This window comes from Haematobia irritans, chromosome 1 (genome assembly GCF_050003625.1).
Source record: "Haematobia irritans isolate KBUSLIRL chromosome 1, ASM5000362v1, whole genome shotgun sequence".
In the NCBI taxonomy this organism is placed as follows: Eukaryota; Metazoa; Arthropoda; class Insecta; order Diptera; family Muscidae; genus Haematobia; species Haematobia irritans.
The window spans coordinates 68,079,011-68,085,010 of record NC_134397.1 but is presented as its reverse complement, the minus strand read 5'-3'; positions in this window follow the sequence as shown (position 1 = coordinate 68,085,010).

Below are 6,000 nucleotides of genomic sequence, written 5' to 3'. Positions count from 1 at the left end.
CGAAGATGGGCTATATCGGTCCAGGTTTTGATATAGTCCCCATATAAACCGACCTCCCGATATTTTATGACCATAAAGAGGTGTGCCAAAAATGGTGAGTATCGGTCCATGTTTTGGTATAGCCCCCATATAGACCGATCTCCCGATTTTACTTCTTGGGCTTATAGAAACCGCAGTTTTTATTCAATTTACCTGAAATTGGAAATCTAGAGGTATTGTAGGACCAAAAATACGTGTGCAAAAATTGTGAGTATCAGTCCATGCTTTGGTATGGTCCCCATATAAAACGACCTCCCGATTTGGGGTCTTGGGCTTATAGAAACCGTAGTTTTTATCAAATTTGTCTGAAATTGGAAATCTAGAGGTATTTTAGGACCATAAAGAGGTGTGCCGAAAACGGTGAGTATCGGTCCATATTTTAGTATAGCCCCCATAAGAACGATCTCCCGATTTAACTCCTTGGGTTTCTAGAAACCGTAGTTTTGATCTGATTTGCCTGAAATTGTAAATATTCTGGTATTTTAGGCTCACAAAAACGTGTATCGGATTAAGTTTTTATCGGTCCATTTGGTAATGCCTCCATATAGACCGACTTCATTTCTTGAGGGTGTAGAAGGCGCACTGATCATGAAAATTGCTTGAAACTCAATGTAAAATTTCCAGATTTTACTTCTACAGATTTAAGATTTCAAATCAAGACGTTATTTTATAATTTTCTTGCACACTTACAAGAGATGTTAATCATTCCTCTAAAACTCAAACAAAAATGGTTCTTATAAATCCAGAATCTGATATAGTCCTCATAGGTGAAATCTTTAAATTTATCTTCGGGAAGTGTTCTCAAGCCCTCCTGAAATTTCAAAGGAAACCCTAATATTTGGTTCATGTTGGTGGGTATTTAAGATTCGGCCTGGCCGAACTTAGTTCTGTATATACTTGTTTTAACATTGTTTTGTAAATTCTAATTATTTACCCATTGGAGTATACGTTAAATAAAAAAGGCGTATTAAATTCCTTTTTTATTTAAGCCAATTCAGTTCTTGATCTATTTATATAGAGGAATGTAGAAATAATTATGAACCGATATGAACCAGTTTTCGCACGGTAATTAAGGAGCCAGATTTAAAACGGATCAGATGAAATTTGCGCCTTCCACGCGGACGAAAAAGACTGTTTTTCATATGTTTGGGTGTAAAAATTATATGTTTGGAATTTAAATTTTTTAACACAATATTTTTAAGTACACGCATATAATGTTCATAAACTAGCATAATATGTTTGGGACATGTATGTTTGGGACATAAAATGTTTGTAAATATAATATGCTTATATGAAAACATATATTAATTTAGAAATAGCCTATAAATATGTATGTATAATTTTTCATCAAGACAACGCACCAGCGCACAAGAGTGTTTTAACAATGGCTAAAATCAATATATTAAAGTACGAGTTGCTTGACCACCCACCTTATTCTACTGATTTAGCTCCCAGTGACTTTTACTTGTTCCCAAATCTAAAACAAATCCTTGCTGGCAAGCGTTTTACCTCAAATGAAGATGCAATTACAATTGTAAACCACTTGGCCTTGAGGAAAACTATTTTAATCAGGGATAGAATTGCTAGAAAAGCGTTGGACTAAGTGTACGAGGGCGGTTCGGAAACTTCTTAGCCTAGAGAATAGTTAGTTTTCCAAAAATATTTTTATTTTTCAATATAATCTCCTGAAACTTGAATACACTTAGTCCAACGCTTTTCTAGCAATTCTATCCCTTGATTAAAATAGTTTTCCTCAAGGTCTTCAAAATAGTGGTTTACAAGTGTAATTGCATCTTCATTTGAGGTAATGAACAACTGCCCTCGTATTCGCGATTAACCTACTACGACGAAGAACTTTAAACGGAAACAATTATATTTATACCCTGCGCCACACTGTGGAACAGGGTATTATAAGTTAGTGCATATGTTTGCAACACCCAGAAGGAGACGAGATAGACACATGGTGTCTTTGGCAAAAATGCTCAGGGTTGGCTCATGAGTCGATATAGCGATGTCCGTCTGTCCGTGAACACATTTTTGTAATCAAAGTCTAGGTCGCAGTTTTAGTCCAATCGACTTTAAATTTGGCACAAGTATGTGTTTTGGCTCAGAATAGATACCTATTGATTTTGGAAGAAATCGGTTCAGATTTAGATATAGCTCCCATATATATATTTCGCCCGATATGGACTTATATGGCCCCAGAAGCCAGAGTTTTGGCCCAAGTTGGTTGAAATTTTGCACTAATAGTACAATTAGTAGTATAGTCATGTGTGCCAAATTTGATTGAAATCGGTTCAGATTTAGATATAGCTCCCATATATATCTTTCGCCCGATATGGACTAATACGGTCCCAGAAGCCAGAGTTTTACCCCAATTGGGTTGAAATTTTGCACATGAAGTAGAATTAGCATTGTAGATATGCGCGCCAAATTTGGTTTAAATCGGTTCAGATTTAGATATAGCTCCCATATATAGCTTTCGACCGATTTACACTCATATGACCACAGAGGCTAATTTTTTGCTCCGATTTAGTTGAAATTTTGCACAGGGAGTAGAATTAGCATTGTAGTTATGCGTGCCAAATTGGGTTGAAATCGGTTCAGATTTAGATATAGCTCCCATATATAGTTTTCGCCCGATTTACACTCATATGACCACAGAGGCCAATTTTTAACTCCGATTTAATTGAAATTTTGCACAGGGAGTAGAATTAGCATTGTTGCTATGTGTGCCAAATTTGGTTGAAATCGGTTCAGATTTAGATATAGCTCCCATATATAGCTTTCGCCCGATTTACACTCATATGACCACAGAGGCCAATTTTTAACTCCGATTTTGTTGAAATTTTGCACAGGGAGTAGAATTAGCATTGTTGCTATGCGTGCCAAATTTGGTTGGAATCGGTTCTGATTTAGATATAGCTCCCATATATATGTTTTTCTGATTTCGACAAAAATGGTCAAAATACCAATATTTTCCTTGTAAAATCGCCACTTCTTAGTCGAAAAGGTGTAAAAATGACTCTAATTTTCCTAAACTTCTAATACATATATATTGAGTGATAAATCATAAATAAATTTTTGCAAAGTTTCCTTAAAATTGCTTCAGATTTAAATGTTTCCCATATTTTTTTACTAACATTGTGTTCCATCCTAGTGCATTAGCAGACTTAAATTTTGAGTCTATAAATTTTGTAAAAGTCTATCAAATTCTGTCCAGATCGAGTGATACGTAAATGTATGTATTTGGGATAAACCTTTATATATAGCCCCCAACACATTTAACGGATGTGATATGGTATCGAAAATTTAGATCTACAGAGTGGTGCAGGGTATAATATAGTCGGCCCCGCCCGACTTTAGGCTTTCCTTACTTGTTTATTCATGGTGTCGGTTTGGCTCGACCAAACTTAAGGCCGTATATACTTGTTTTATCTTACCTAAAACTGTTGCCCAAGAAATTCGATTGCAGGCTCTAGTGCAACATTGTACCCAATCTATTGGGTAATAAGATTCGTATATACCTGTTTAAGTTAAATCATCTTAACTAAGCTACATTAAACTGAATTAAAATAAATGAAATATCCTAAGTTAAAACAAATCGAAACATTAAAAGGAACAAGTAAATATCCGATGCCAAAGAATAGTTATATTTCTTGTCATTGTATTCTAAAGTGCAAATTGCTCCATATGGCGCATGGGTTATGGCGGGTTAAATACCTTTATAAGCGTCCTTGGTTCTTGATCGCTTTATACTGAGGAGTCTATAGACAATTTTGAACCGATATTATCGCATGGAAATTGGAGAGCCAAATTTTTGCACTTCCAAGAGAGGCTGTCGGTTTATATGTTATACATAAAACTAGTCCGATATAGTTGATAGTTTGTTTCTTTTGGAAGTTGTGACTTCAACAGACTACGGACGAACCGAAAGATATCGTTAGATCGACTCAGAGTTTTACCAGAAAACCCAGAATATATACACTTTATGGGATCTGAGAGCAATATTTCGATGGGTTACAAACTGAATGTACACGTTAGTACACGCAGAGAAGGAATATGATCACCTCAAACATGTTTCAAGAGCAAAATGTTATTTTTGTGTGGTGACCATGTAACATGTTTGTCACTAAAATGTTATTTTCTCGTCAAATATAACCTGCTTGCCGAAATCAGATACATGATTTCCGAGAAAATAACATGGTTGCGAAAACCATGTTACATGGTCACCACCCAAAAATAACATTTTGCTCTTAAAACATGTTTGAGGTGATCATATTCCTTCTCTGGGTGTATACCCCCCTTTAAATTGTACGAAATTAATAATTGATTTAATAAAAGCATGCATTTCAAAAGTTCATAGAGTATGGTATACACCCAGAAAAAAGTGACCCCTTCTTTAAGTTAAAATGAACTCATTGTGAAGAAAGTTGAACTTCGTATAGCGCCAAAGACATTTTTATTTGTTTGAACGATGTGATTTTCGTAGAAATTAGGAATAATGCATTCCATATATTAGTTAACATTTTCCTATATTTATATACCACTATACTACAAAATAAAAAAATTTAACTAATTTGAATTCATATATGGAATGATTTTATTGAAATTTTTTCATTCGTTTCGACAAATCTTACACATTTGTGGTAAAACTTTTACTTCATAATTAGAACTGCTTACCTTCGTTTTTAAATACAATTTTATTTATTTCTATAAGCAATTTTATCTTCAATAAAAGATATGTTTTATTAATATATTGAATATATTTATTAAGAATCAACAGCATCGAATCTCTTTGAAATATTAGTTTATTATTCCACTATTTCCAATTTCCGTGTGATATTATCAACTGTAAAACGCACTTTTTCTTCTTCTTGTACTTTTCACTTTTAATAAGTTGCTGCCTAACGATTTTGTCCTCCTTTTACAATTTCAATACCTACAAATATAAAAAATCATATATCATTTTTGTTGCAAAAGGTTAGCGTCACTGAATATTACCTGATAATTGAAGATTCCAAAATGAGGACAAATGAAAGGGTTGTTATTCTGCTGGTGTTTTCTTTCTTTATACACTATCACGAACATTGATAGATTTATTTAAAAAAACTAAAAATTTTCTCACTAATTTAAAATAACAAATATTTTATATATTTTATTTGTTATTTATTATATTATTTTACCATATTATTTTTTAACAATCTCTCCGAAACAACGCGATTCCAACTAAAAAAACAACCGACGCGCAAATATATCGATTACACCCACGCGCAGACACATCGATTACGATGACAGGTATCGATTACAGGTAAACAATAGAAAAAATTTCCTATATTCTAACCAGTGTGTTTCCTTAAGTTTTGAAAGGATTGCATACTTCTTAGTACGAATGAACTAAAATATTTTTCTATGCCAAGTGTTGTTCGTATGTATGAAAAACTTTCTATTATAAACGAAGTCGCAATTATCATTTTATAAGAAATTTTACTAATTTTGAGGAAACTTGGTTTTAGTTCGGTTTTTGTTTATTTTTACGAATGCTTTGTTATCGGTGAATAAAATTTTCTTTTTCAGTAGTAAATTCTTATACCCAGCGAAGAAAATAGTATGAGTAAAATTCCATGCCTTATTCTAGTTAATGAACTATTCCTAACTGCTTACAGTTTAGGATTTTTTACTGAAACGAGTAAATTTTATTATTTTTCACAAAAATTTACCTTAATGGAAATAAAATGGATAAACTATATTGATGCAAATTTTTTCCTTTAGTTTCGAAGGCACTTTTTTCTGGGTATAGTTAAAACAGTCTACGCATCTGATGCATTATTATTTGTTGTAATTGAATGTTTTAGGAATAACGAGTACACATGCATTTATTCTCATTAATGAGCTACTCTAGTAAACTACAAAATAAAAACCATACTTGTTGCAGTAGAGATTAACATACTTATATATTAT